The 12,484-nt window shown below is 39.7% G+C and overlaps 1 long non-coding RNA gene across 1 annotated transcript; it reads right to left on the bottom strand.

The window, feature by feature from the left end:
• Positions 1-328: 328 nt before the first annotated feature.
• On the bottom strand, positions 329-11,888 carry LOC141728710 (uncharacterized). Its single transcript, XR_012579859.1, has 3 exons — positions 11,535-11,888; positions 946-1,160; positions 329-824 (listed from the first exon to the last, which is right to left on the bottom strand). It is a non-coding gene; the product is annotated as an uncharacterized LOC141728710 (long non-coding RNA).
• Positions 11,889-12,484: the final 596 nt, after the last annotated feature.

The following is a 12,484-nucleotide window of genomic DNA, read 5'->3' as shown; positions in this document are numbered from 1 at the left end:
ACTCCTGTGTACTTGCTGTGTTTTGATGGCTCTAATGTTGAGAGTGTCATGGTTTTTTAGAAAAATCTTGGCTTTGTGTTGAGGTAAAATGCATAGGTATGCATATGTATTTCATCAACCAGACTTTTTGTCCAGTTCCAGTGAGACCATAATATGACAATGGAGAAAATGGACAACTTCTATCCAGAATTGCTCAATTTTGATCATAACAGACATACTTTTATTTAGTCCATTCAAAGCAAAGCAGAATGCCAGGACTGAACAGCATAAAAAAGCTTCCAGTCACTGAAGTATTGCTTTTCTTAATTTTTTTTAAGAGTGTCTCAGAACTGGTCTCATCAAAGCATTTCAAATTAAATTTATACAGTACTTTTTGAAACTAATGTTTTTTATTAAAAAAATAATTAAGTGGAAAGTTTTCATGTTCTTGGACGAGTATGGAAGATTTTGGGGCAGTTAAGGTTTCTAATTTCCTTCCTCATTTTTTTATGGATTTTCTATTTTAAAATGTTTTTTAAAGACCCAGGTTGTTTTGCATGAGAAATTTTCTTGCACTATATTCCCTAGGTATTTATGATACGAATAATAAAAAACTGAAAGCTAAATTTGCAAATCATCTGCTTGGCCTGATGAAGACATTAATATTCCCCAGTGCCAGAGGAAAAGTGGAGCGTGCACCTTACATGCAGTCCCAGAGAGTCCTCCACGCAGCTCCTTCTGCTGATGGGAATCTGGCATCCGCTCCTCCTGCACCTGCTGCTTTGCTGTTGCTCAGGGACATATTGTTGCTCTCGCATCATCTGCTTCTGATCAGCTTTCAACATCTGCCAAAAACCCAAGGACACATGCAAGACTCTCTGTAGTGGAATGGTAGCAAATACATTTTCTTCCCCATGAAAACTGTGCCTGTGCACAAGAACTATCAAGTACCATACTCAGTGTTACCATAAGCAGATCCTTCTTGAGGGACCTTTGGTATCAGATTTGGACTGGCATCAAGGCCTTGTTAACTGGAGCTTTTCCATTGATCCTGATGGCTTCTGAATGAGGCCCCATCAAAGACACTGGCAGAAGTTCAAACAGTCTCTGATGAATGACAAAGGCATTCCCAAGCGGCTGCCACTGTTCACGTGCAGTCTTGTCTGACTCAGGAAACCAGCCTGTGGAAAAGAAGAAAGGTAAGAAGTGATAAAAACAGCATTAATGTAGCTAAAATTTAAAAACTACCAAGAAATTGTTTGATGAAAACTAAGTGAACTAAGTGTAGTTGCCATTGTGACTTTATTTTATTTTATTTTACATTTTATAGATTTTATTTTATTTTATTTTATTTTATTTTATTTTATTTTATTTTATTTTATTTTATTTTATTTTTTAAATTTTATTTTATTCTTTTAGTTTTTGCTGTTTTCTATAAGGGTATAGGTAGAAACTCAAACTTAGTACTGCCCCTCAGCCTTGCCATTTCCAAAAATACATGCACCATCCTTGTGCTGATCGTAGAAAATAAAATAACTCTTCTGGCAGCAATATGTGTTTTCTCTGTGTTCTAGAGACATGAGTATCTTTCTTTGAACCAGTCTGTTAGAGAAGTAGTGGAAAAGCAGCTTTGAGGGAACCTATTAGCATGCTGAATGACATAAATCTTTCTGGAAGTCAGACTTTAAGTGCTCTGCACAGTGATACAGGCATCTGTCACTGGGTTATTTTAAGGGAAAATGCTAAGTAAATTCCTGTTAGGTCCACCTTTACTCTACTTGGGGACAAACCAGAGAAAAGTGTGCTAAAGCCTTAATGTTTTCCCCTATCAGCCTAAATCACCTTTCATAGAATATTTTTCTCTGAGCTTTTTTCCATTATGATTAAAACCCCTCCCAAAAAGCAATAAAGAATATTTTCCACAAGATTTGCTAGAGAAAATAAATCATTCTTTGTAATGCACACCACAGACAATGTCACGCTATGAGTGACTGCACATTCACTTGCATTCCATGAAATTATCGTGGAATTATCATAGGAGACATTCAGGGTAAACCCAGTCTCCCTTCCAAATTATTGAAACCAAGATTAATACCTGGCCGCCTGAAAGGAAGAGGGAATAATTATCAGTTTGGCATATCCATAATAATGGGTGTTCTGTGTTTAATTAGGGAACCTGTGCTCTACTCACTGCTTGCTTAATGTGAGATCTGTTCAGACTTTTAAGGCAGAGAAGGCTCCTGGAAACAGTATGGCTTGAATTTCTTTTAACTGATTGCTTATAGCACACAGTTTTAAACTTAAAATAAATGGAGTCTAATGCATATCTTTGTTCTCAATATACTCCAACAGGTCTTGATAAAATAAATAACCATGACATATTTTTTACATTTGTGTGTGTCTCTGTGTGTGTGTATACACATTTTATGTATTTTATCTACATCAAAAATTGTTATGGGCAAGTGAGTGACGAAAATTCTAAGGGTTCCAGTCCCTTCCATGAAAAGTCTAATGTGTTTTACAGAAATCAGAAGTGTGATGATGTACATTTAACCAGTATGACTAATATGATGGTACATAGCAACAGAGAAAAGAGAAATAGTAATAAAGTTTTACTTGAGAAAATAACTTTATGCTTTATTTCAGGGGGTCCCTTTGTCCCCTTTGTCCCTCTGTATGATCCCACCAGCAGGGGGGAAACGCAACAGTTGTAGCAACACCCAGGATAGCAGCTAGGAAAAATGCTTGCCAGAACATAAACTGCAAGAAAACTTTGGAAGAGGGCTGACATGTCCTCTTGGCGCACGTGGCAGGAATCCAGCTTACATGTGAAACAATGCTGTGAAAAACTACCTTACACAATAGCTTATAAGTTATTCACACAAAGATATTTCCTATTTCTTATCTAGTCTTCAATACATTACATGGTCACAGGCAGAGCAATAGAGTGCCTGGATGATGGTTGACAGAAAACAATGAACAAATGAAATATCTGACATTAAAATATGACAGAACTGAACACGGATAGCTGGAATTGTAGAACTTGAGCAGTTCTCTCCTTCTACACAAAATCATTTCTCTCTTCTATTTGCAGGACTTCTGAATTTTCAAGGGATTATCTCCAGAAAACCAGCATCTCATAGATGGGAACAGCTCTATATACCTCCACAAGCATATTCTCACTTGCTCCCCCTTTTACTCATATGCACACATGCAGACTGGCACAAGGGACAGTTTTACAGGAGGTGAGATGTTACAGCACCCCTTCACACACAGCCAAGTCTTGATACATTCCAACAAATAATCCCATCTAGCTTTTATTTCTTCTCACTTCCCACCTTTGCAGGGAAGTGTTGTCGTGCAAAATGTCACCAGACACTGCCTTCAAATGTCCTTTGACATTTTTAAATTACTCTGAAATCCCTTAGCAGATATGTTACAGTCTTTAAAGTAGTTATTGGGAAGGATACACAAGGCCTTTTCTGTGCTCAGCAATATCCTTATTTCTGGCTGGCCTAAAGACGAGTGCTGTGGAAAGGAACATCAGGCAAGAAGGTTTGAAAACAGCTAGGAGGAACACAGAGTTCCAAGTCCGAATATCTCCAAAAATACTTCCAAAGTAGCTTAGCATGAGTGAGAGTTAAAAGAATGAGTAAAGAGGAGAGGGACTGGCTAAAGGACTGAGTTTTTCCAGACAGGGAAGTATAACTCGCATTTGTTTGTTTTTCAGAGAAAAATCCCACACTGTATCTGAACGCCAGACTCCCTTATAAAAGGGACCCACATAAATCACTCTCCTCCCCTCTCCCTGTCTCTGCACAGTGAACCCTGCCCAGAGTGACACACTGCTCCTCTTCTGCTCCTGTAAGGGCCTCTGAGCTCCCTCTCTGCTGTTTGTCTGCAGTGATTCATCCCAGGAGGGGAACCAGGAAAAGCAGGCTAAACTGTCTCTCCTGCTAGGAGGGAGGGGAAAAAAGGGACCCACGTGTTCCTGAAGTATCTGAGTGTCTGGTTCTCTCCGAAAAGGAGAAATAACTGCAGGGCTGGATTTCAGAAGACCACAAGATTTTGAACACCAGGGATGTTTTCAATAAACACTGAAGATGTTTGGCTCATAACCTGGTTCAGATTATGCATCTCAGTCTGCACACTGCGGAAATGTGTCTCCACAACATATGTCAGCAACCTGAGCATTCAGTTGCACTGACTTTCTCAATGCTGGAACAACATGGAATCTGCTGCTCTCGCTTCTTGCTGCTGGCACCCATGACTGTCATTTGCCTTAAGGCACCAGACTAGGAGGGAGGCTGAGGGGAGGGGGAAGAGGCAGCCAAAGAGTTCACCTTGATGCATGTGCTCCTAGGCCTTCAATGACTTCTCAGAGCAGATTCTCCCATCTATTTCCCTGTCTCTGCTCCACTGTCTTCCTTTACCTAGGCTGGAGCATTACTGTTCTTTAAGAACTCATGTAAACTTGTATTTTTTGGCTTACTCCTTTAGTTCCTGCTCTTCTCTGAAAAAGTTTTACTTCCTTTAAGATAAGACTGAAGTCTTATCATTATAACTATAGTAGGCTTCAGATAAAATGAAAGTAAAACAAAATAAAACCATTTTTTCATTATTTTCTTTGATCCGTCTGCACCATACCTTCTTCTAAGTTTAGGACTCACTTTGCTTGGTGAGACACAGCTTCTTGTGACGGATATGCTGAGAAATCGTGCTGAGAAATCAGTACAAGAGCTGCCTCTGCTGTGTCAAAGTCTGGAGTTTTAAACCTGTCAGATAACTATCTAACAAGGTTTTGATAAACAGTGGTCCCTGATGGCAGAAATTGCCATGAAAGCCATTCAGAGGCTTTGCAAGAAAATTGCACAGATGTATATTAGTAGCTTATCTACCAAAGCTAACAGTAAATACAAAAATAACAACAAAGGTCCTCAACAGAGATGAAAAAACACTTGGCTGTTAGAAGGGAGTTCAATTTGCAAAAGAAATTTTTAATTCTATGAGATAATGCCAGATAATATCAGCTACTGGCTAGCCCTGTTAATCTCAGACAGAAAAAGATTAAATTTTCTACTACGTGAGATTGGCCTAACTGTATTTTTGCTTTTAAAAACATATTAAGCAAAAGGTAAAATAAAAAGGAGTTCTCATAACTTTAAACTACTGAACAGTTTTTTTTGCATGTGACAGAGGTAAAAGGTATTCTAGTTTCAAATATAGTGCAGTGGAACTGGGGCTTTACCTGCAGCAATTTTTTGTATATCAGTAAAGCAACTAGCAACAATAGTAAGCTGCTGCATAAGAAAGAATTTTTTTTAGATTAGAATGAATGCAAGGTTAAGATGATTTTCAGGATGATGAGGACACCCCCCCATACACATTAAATTTGATTTCCTTCTTCTGTGCATTACCTGGCACTGAAGGTGCAGAGCCTCAATGAACCATCTCTTTTCGTGTGAAGAGAGAGAATCAGAGCCCACAGCCAGGCAGCCACAACCTGGAGACAGCCCCCCTGCTACCCACACCGCGGGTGAGCACAGATACACCACTGTCTGGCAGGCTGCAGGAGAAAGGGAGCACACATAGTGGCTTTCAGAAGTGCAGGGTTAACCTGATATGCTCAGCTGTGGAACTTACAAAATGATTCAGAAGGAGATGCCAGTTGCACTACAGAGAATCTGGAGTTCCTTCACTTTTACAGTGAGGGAACTGTGTGCAAACTTGGCAGGGCACTGTGCTTTCCAGTGCAGGAGCAGAGGAGCTCTAAGCCTATGTTGGAAGATAATCACTCTATAGAGACTGGAAATTGCTAATTAGTGCAATATATAAGTTAATGACTTTTTTTTGCTGCAGCTTCAAGATATCAATAAATGTGCAGAAGGCCATTTCCCATTCCTTTCTGTGTTACTGTTAATTTCATAGCCACGAATTTCAGACAATTTTCTTTCTTTTTTTTCCTAATTTGTTATCACTCCCTCAGTACCCATCTCATGGTGACCCACAACCCCTGCAACTTCCACAGGACTGATTAAAAGGCAGGAGTGTGGTTTGCTAAAAATAATGAGGAGCTCTAAACAGAAGTCAGGATCATTATTACTGAGGGCTAGCTAGCAGAGTCTGCCAACTTTTGGTTTATAAAAACATAACATACAGCTTATACACACCACTGTAAGTGCTCTGTATCTAGTAAATCTTGTTAATGTCTGTGGGTTTGTACTGTTTAAATTCATTATCTCCTTAAACTGCAATTCATACAAATTCCAAGGACTATTCTTCCCATCTGCTGCCAGGGGAGATATTTGGGACACATTTTGCACTGTGTTGCTTTATGAAATGACAGGTGGGCTTTCAAACCTTGTAAAGATATTCCAGAATTAACAACTGTCTCAGGAAAAAAAAAATCTGTCAGAGTCTGACTATAACTTAGGGGAAGCATGTATTGATTTACAGCATTACTTTGTACTGCTGACAAGCACTACAAAGTAATGTTCTAAATCAATAAAATAAGATTATATAGTAGATCCCCAGGCATAATCTTGGGGATTTCACCTGAGATCTTTACTTCCCAAAGAGGAAGAAAGCTGGTTTTGATTGCAGTATGGACAGTAAGGACACTTTTCTATTGCTCAGCATAGAAGAGCAGGGGAAAAGTGATGGAAGCTAGCTTTGGGGATCTTCTCCTGAGGAGGTGGTATATGAGGGAGAAAAGGATAAATTCACTCCATTCCCTGCATGTGAGAAGGGCCCAGCACACAGCAAGGGATTGCCACCACCAGGGAGTGGATCTGCAAACTCCTGTGGTGATCCCTGATCAGCAGTAGCTCAGGATGCTCTGTGTGAAGGCAGTAGCTCAGGATGCCGTGTGAAGATTTTACACCATGAATTTCAGGCTAGAAAAGGGAGCTGGAGGTTGATCCTCATGGGAAAGCAGATCCTCACGGTGTCCTACACAAAGACAAAGCTAGGGCTGCTTATTATGGCAATGTAAGTATTATAGCTCAGGTTACATAGATCCAGCTTATCAGTTGTCATGGAAACTGTCCTGGGACTGGCCCATTAGGGGTAGCATGGAGTCAAGACTTCTCACCATTTGCTATGGTTCATCCTTTTTGTGCTTTTGGCTGAGAAGGGCCCAGGAGAAACCTAGCTTCCATCTATAACTCTGTACCCCCCAAGCTGTGCTAAAGAACCTGCTGTTGCTTCAACAGCCCTGGACAAGGACTGCTGAGGGGTTTGTGGACTGTGTGTGTGCTGGGGTAGGAAGGGCATAACCCATGTAAAAGGTCAAGATCTGACTCCCTGAGTGGGTGAACAAAGTCAGAAATAATATTTGGAGCTCTCAAGACTCACTTCTCCGTCTTTGTTCTGTGTTTCAATCCACACAGAATTCTCAGACACCTGAGAGGGCACTCTCTTCAGAGATAAAGCTGCAACAGAGAGAGAGAACATCTTGCATGGGACCTTGGCGTGGAAGAGAAAGCAAATGGAGCAGGTTTGATATGGAATGTAAAAGATTTTTGAGCCAAGTTCATAACCACTTGTGCATGTAAAGTTAGGGGTCATCCTGCCAGAATAAGGAAATAAAAATGCCCCATTGGGTCAGTGGAAATGTCCATCAGTGTTGGCAGTGGCCATGGAGAAGCCACGCAGGAGATCATGTGAGCCCCACTCTGCTGTCCATCCCACTGGCACCTCCCCAGCAGTCACAGCATCTTTAGGGAGAATGCCAGAGTTCAGGAGGTCAGAAGATCTTTGGGATCAGACCTGGCGGACCACCAGTGCTAGAGTGGGGTGTTTGCTCACTTATTGAGACTCAGTTTGCAAACCCCTCTGCAGAGTGCGTACCTTGAGGTGTTCCCTCGTGCAAAAACCAGCCAGGAAGATAAATCTCAGACCTTGCCTACCCTGGTTTGGAGACAGGTGGTGGCTGGGTTGCTTTTCCTGTTCATTGGCATGAGTTAAGGGACTGCAGGAATGAAGGAAAATGAAATGCAATTAATTATGTACTATTGCCACTGCTGCTTCAGGTTTGTGATGCTTATTGGTGATACTGAAATACTACCTAGTCAGAAATTCTTTGGCAAACTGTTTTGGGGTTTTTTTTTGACAGCGAGGTTTCCTTGTGACAAAGATTTCAACTCGAAGCAAAAATGTCTTTTTGAATATGTCTCTAAGACTCTTTCCACATCTTCTCCTTACCTCAAACTTTCTTCCATAGGAAAGCAAATTTTTTACTGAATTTTGCTATGAGGCATACCTATATGAAAGGAAGTCTGCTGTTAGCTTTTGGACTGGGACTAAGATGAACTAGGAAAGTAGCTGAGAGCCAAAATAAAGACATATATTTTAAGTCAGTTCTGAATGTCAATTGACTCACAAAAATGAACAAGTGCCCATATGCCAGACTACTCTCTGAGAAAAAGACATGCAACTTTTTAATGCAGAATTAGAAAAAATACTTGTTAATTATCTAATAGATGATTAATAAATGCCTGAAGTAAATTTTTAAAAATACCAAAGCAACATAATTTCTGGTTTTTGAAATAGATTAAAATATTTATGATTTAAGAAAAAAAGTATCTTAAAAAGCAAATATTATAAAATTAAATACAGTTTTCTATTCAGGAATTTACTGTTCCTATCCCCTGTTTAAGTCTGGAACATTTCATCTTCAATAAATATTTCCATTCGTACATGGTCTTCTGGAACAGTCCCAGTTTAAATGAAAAGACCAACTTCTTCTAGATTGCCACCTCATTTATACAAGGCTGGCTGGAAAAAGTAAACTGAATGAGTTTGGCCTCGTTTTTCTAATCCTTAATTTATGCAGCAATACACATTTACATATTAGTTCAAGAGGCCTTTTTGAGAACTAGCCTCTGAAAAAAGGAAGTACAGGTCTGAACATTTTTGCTTTGCCAATTTCCTTAAAAAGAGAAAAAAGGGAGCAGAAGTGCTCAGAAAATTTCTGCAAATTCCATCCAGGTGTCATGAACTCAGATAACCCTTTTAAGGATTTTTAAAGAACTAACTTTAAGATAAAAATTATCTGTTGCCTCTTTGGTTTTCCTAGATGTTAGAATGTGAAATCATTATTTTTAATATTTTCTGAAAAACAGAGAGGTATGACTAGGAAAATTGAATGAGGGGAGTTGGGGTTTTCAAGCCTAGGAAGTGAATGGCACAATTGTGTTTCTTCTTAATTTTTGCCTTTTTTATTAATAAAAAGAATTAACAGTAAGGGGCAGGAAAAGTTACAGTGGTGATACTTGAGAATAGACAAGATGAAACACTGGGCTTGAAGGGCAGATGTCAGTGGCACAAAATCCAAGTGGAAGGTGGGTGCTGATGGTATTTCTCAGGGAGTGATCTGGGGCCAATGAGTGTTTAAATGCACCCTTGGTAATTTACTTTTCAAATAAAATCCATGTGAATTTAACTGTCAGTAAAGTGCAGGGCAGGGCTGCAACTCAGAGGAACCTCATCAAGCTGGAGAAATGGGCTGACAGGAACCTCATGAAGAGTAGTGTAAGAGTAACCAGTGCCTGGCTGCTGAGGGAGGGCATCCTTCCCTTCTGGTCAGCACTGCTGGGGTTCATCTGGAGTTCTGGGTCCAGGTCGGCATTCCCCAGTGCAGGAGAGACAAGGACACACACAGGGAGGTAGTTCAGGAAAGATCCATCCAGAAGGTGGGACACTGGAGCACATGATGCATGAGGAAACACTGAGAAAAGTTGTTCAGCCTGGAGAAAAGGGGTTCAGGGAAGACTCCATTGCAGCCTTCCACTAGCTGAATGGAAGGTACAGAGAAGCCAGAGCCAGGCTGCTCTTGAAGTTACAAAGCAAAAGGACAAGGGACACCAGACCTGAGTAGAAGCAAACAAAATTTAGACTTTGCATAAAGAAAGTTTATGTGCTGTGAAGGTTATCAAACACTGTAAGAGGAAGCCTGAAGACATGTGGGTCATCTTCACTCCTGCAGGCATTCAGAACTCAACTGGATGCTGCTCTGAGCAATTTCCTGAAATTTCACACTTGTCCTAGCTTTGAATAAGGGTTTGGGCAAGAAAACCTTCAGATATCCCTTTCAATGTGCATTATTCTTTGATTGTATGTTGTCTTGTTATTCATTATGACTATATATGAAAAAAACAGATTACATTACATATAAAAATTTTACTAGCTGGAAAATCTTACAAGACAGGAAAGAAAGATGGGGTTAAGAAGAAATGTACATAATATGTCCTCAGTGAATACACAGAATTTTGTACCATACATGAGAAAGAGGGATACAATGATGAGCATTATCAGGGACTGGATCTGTGCACATATGAGGATGCTTTGTCCAAATGGTAAGCAGGAGAGGGTGTGGGCCAGGTGAATGTTCCTATGGGCTGAATTCAGTCCATCATTCCCTGCATGCCATTTAGGCTATTTTGCAGATGATATACCACCATGATATGAAAATACAGTTCTGGATTATTTTTAATCTAGGCATAATCACAGAATGTGCCACAAACCTTGTAAATCTCATTTGTGGATTGAACTGCTTGTGATTTTTCCACGCTTGTTCTGATGCTTCTTATGTTTTACATTTGTCCTTTACATAATAGGGAACCTTCATCAAATGCTGATGTAATTACCATTAGAAGCATAAACAACTTCTGAAACAAAGTCAAAGGTCTCATTTTTTCTAAGCAGTTGCTAGGGAAAGAAATTATTTGAAGCTTTGAAACATATTTTCCAATTTCCTCGGTCTGTAGTTTTCATGAAGTATGTAAATGTTAAACACGTACAAATTAATTCTCTGATGGCCTGTCTTAGCAGAGAGCAAATCTGTCAAAGCTTTTGTGGAGAGATAGTCTGCATAAAAGCTATCAACAGTAATTAAAGGTCTCTCCTTCTTCTATACAGTGTTTGTCTCCAGCTGGCTAAATGATATAAGCAAATTCATTCATCCTTCTCTTCCCCTTCCCCTTCCCCTTCCCCTTCCCCTTCCCCTTCCCCTTCCCCTTCCCCTTCCCCTTCCCCTTCCCCTTCTCACACCTTAGCTTATCTGGCTTATGGCCAAGTTGTCTTTTAACAAATGAAAAAATCTAGCTTTCACCGATTCTTCACAATTTTTGGCAAAAGGATGCTGTTCTGATCTCTACACCAGGGTGCAGGCCTAGTCCTTTGGCTTGGGTATATAATTGGGAATGTGAAACTGAAATGAATAAAAATAAATGAATTATCTTTTAAGAGTAAAATAACCTGTTCTTAAAATAATCTTTTTCCTCCCTCCACTTCTCTTTCATTACTGAAAAAGAAAAAAAAATAAAATAAAAGGAGAGGAGAGGAGAGGAGAGGAGAGGAGAGGAGAGGAGAGGAGAGGAGAGGAGAGGAGAGGAGAGGAGAGGAGAGGAGAGGAGAGGAGAGGAGAGGAGAGGAGAGGAGAGGAGAGGAGAGGAGAGGAGAGGAGAGGAGAGGAGAGGAGAGGAGAGGAGAGGAGAGGAGAGGAGAGGAGAGGAGAGGAGAGGAGAGAATAGTTTTTTGATAGTTGTTCTCACCTAAGCTCATCATCCTGTCTTTTTTAATCAGCTCATGCAGTATGCTGAAAGGATGGCGCTGATCAGGCAGTATTGTGACTTCAGATTGCAGTTCACTCTGGGCAGATCTCTGAGAAAAGAGGCATTTCTGGAAATGGGAATCTTTACAGCAAGCAGAGACAGGGCAGGGGCACAGAGTTCAGATCCAGACGTGCATCACAATGTGAGTGCCGACCCAGTCAAAGCTCACAAAAAGATCTGTCAGCTGGAAAAGCTGCTCTCAGGATCTGGTAAAATGCTCATGAAAAACCAAAGATGCTTTGAACACTGACAGTGCATCACTTGCTGCTTTTTCAAATTGAGATAAATTTGGAATCAGGGTCACAGACTCTATGAGCACAGAGTCAGCACTGGCAGGAATAAGTGGGAACCACTGCTGTTATTCATTACAGAGATTTATTCCTCCTGAAAATTTTATTTAGCTGGATGTTTACTATGGCAGATCATGTGAATACTCAGAAAACCGAGTGCCTGTTAGATGGTTTGGCTATTCAAATTTTATTTCGGAATATCATCAGAATAGTGAAAGTCTAATATTCAAAATGTAATTTTCTGATGAGTTAAAGAATGGAATAAAGAGGCTGAATTTTTATTTCATAATCTAGTAAGATTATTTTTGTTTATTAAAAACTGCTTATAAACTAACTAGTTTGAAAATTTTGCATATTTCTTTTGTTTCCAGATTTTGGCTTTGTCCTTCCTTATATATACTACATTTTCTGAGATGAAAGAAGTGAAGAAGAACAAATCTTTAAGGTAAAATACCCAATTCCATTATAAAAAATAAAAAATTGAAAATAGTGCAAAACTTTTTGCAAAAGTTTTGGAAAGTTTAAAATTTTTATTCAAAATTAAATACTTTAAAGAAAATTAGTTGGATCAGAGAAATATAAATAGTATTTATACAAGTT

This window comes from Zonotrichia albicollis, chromosome 3 (assembly GCF_047830755.1).
Source record: "Zonotrichia albicollis isolate bZonAlb1 chromosome 3, bZonAlb1.hap1, whole genome shotgun sequence".
NCBI lineage: Eukaryota > Metazoa > Chordata > Aves > Passeriformes > Passerellidae > Zonotrichia > Zonotrichia albicollis.
Note: the sequence above shows the minus strand (reverse complement) of the source record. Positions and strands in the feature narration are given on the sequence as shown.